This window comes from Dipodomys ordii, unplaced genomic scaffold (assembly GCF_000151885.1).
Source record: "Dipodomys ordii isolate 6190 unplaced genomic scaffold, Dord_2.0 Scaffold26, whole genome shotgun sequence".
Classification (NCBI taxonomy): domain Eukaryota; kingdom Metazoa; phylum Chordata; class Mammalia; order Rodentia; family Heteromyidae; genus Dipodomys; species Dipodomys ordii.
In genome coordinates, this window is record NW_012267242.1 from 7,590,892 (window position 1) to 7,592,937 (window position 2,046).

Here is a 2,046-nt window from a genome sequence, read left to right on the forward strand (position 1 = left end):
TCCGGTTGTGGGGCCTGAACTCTGGGCCTGGGCGCTGTCCCTCAGCTCTTCAGCTCAAGGCTAGCATTCTACCACTTGAGCCACAGCGCCACTTCTGGATATTTTCTTTTTGCTTATGTGGTGCTGAGGAATTGAACCCAGGCCCTCATGCATGCAAGGCAAGTGCTCTACCACTGAGCCACCTTCCCAGCCCATGATGTGAATTGTGACCAGAGGAAAAGTTGGGTGGTGTTTCCAAACAATGGCTGTAGTTGTATCTCCAATTCTACTTGTTCTTCTACAGGATGACCTTGATGTGCCCTCCATCCAGAGGTAAACTAAATGAAAATAAAGGTCTTTGAGGTGCATGCCTATAATATCGACATTCAGGAGCTGAGGCAGGAGGATCTTGTGTTTGCTGCCAATCATTCTACCTGATGAGACTCTGCCTCAAAAACAAAATGAGGGCTGGGAAGGTGGCTCAATGGTAGAGTGCTTGCCTCCCATGCATGGTAGAATGCTAGCCTTGAGCTGAAGAGCTGAGGGACAGCACCCAGGCCCAGAGTTTAGACCCCATAACAGACAAAAAAAAAAAAAAAGAGCCAGGCACTGGTGGCTCACGCCTGTAATCCTAGCTACTCAGGAGCTGAGAATTGCTATTCAAGATTCTCATTGGAGATTCTCATCTCCAATTAATTGCTAGAAAACTGGAAGTGGTGCTGTGGCTCAAAGTGGTAGAGTGCTAGCCTTGAGTGCGAAAGCTCAGGGACAGCCCTCAGGCCCTGAGTTTCAGCCCTACAACCACTAACAACATCAAATTTTTTTAGAAAAGAAATGAAACAAAACAAGAAATAGAATTAGGACTTTAAGGAGAGATACTGGGAAGAAAAGACACATTGAAGACCAGACAAAAATCTGGTCTTTGAATCAGGCTTATGTTCGATTTTTTTTTAAATATAATTGCAAAATGCTTTTTGAGTGAGATTATCCAACTCAGAGGGGTGAGAGTTCACAAGATTTGTTTGGACAACAGTTGTTTTTGGAAGACCCTTAAAACATTGACTTCATTTCTCTCACTGTGATGAGAACAAAATCTATGTTTGAAAAATAAATGGCCCAGAAAGCAATGGACAAGTAAAAGGAAGAAAGTCCAACAAAAACACCAGCTTTACATGCCATAAAGAAGAAAAGGAATCAATTTAAGGAATTAAGCCATTAACAATACAACCAGGAGACACAGAATAAAACACAAGAAACTATTGTAGGAGGTATAAAAATAAAATGGAAATTTAAAAACTGAAAAATATAATAACATGGACAAAAATTCAATGGATTAGCCCTGAGCGAAAGAGCTTAGGGATAGTGCCCAGGCCCTAAAGTTTAAACTGACAAAAAAAAAGTAACAGAAAAGTTAGAGTGGAATTCTAAAAATTAAGGAAAACAAGAAGAGAAAAACAGAGAAGTAAAAACTAGAAGGAATCGGGGTGGGGGGACACTGGGAAGGGATGTGAATGGTAAACAAAGGAGGAGGCTGCAATGCTTGGTAAGAAATGTACGCATTATCCTGCCCATGTAATTGTAACCCCTCTGTACAGTGTGTTCAAAAAAATTTAAAAAAAATTAAAAAACTAGAAGGAACAAATACAAATAGAAAACAATTATCAGACTTAAACCCTATCATCCAATAATTGTACTAAATTGAGGTGGTCTAAAGTACCAGTTAAGGCAGGCACCAGTGGCTCACTACTGTAATCCTACCTACTCAGGAGGCTGAGATCTGGTTCAAAGCCAGCCCAGGCACTAAAGTCCATGAGACTCTTATATCCCATAAACCACCAGGAAACTGGAAGTGGTGCTGTAGGTCAAGTGGTAGAATGCTAGCCTTGAGTTGAGGAGCTGAGGGACAGGACCCAGGCCCAGAGTTCAAGCCCCACAACCAACAAAAATAAATAAATAAATAAATAAAATACAGTTAAGGGCTGGGGATGTGGCTTGGTGGCAGAATGCTTGCCTAGCATGCATGAAACTCTGGGTTCAATTCCTCAGTACCACATAAACAGAAAAAGC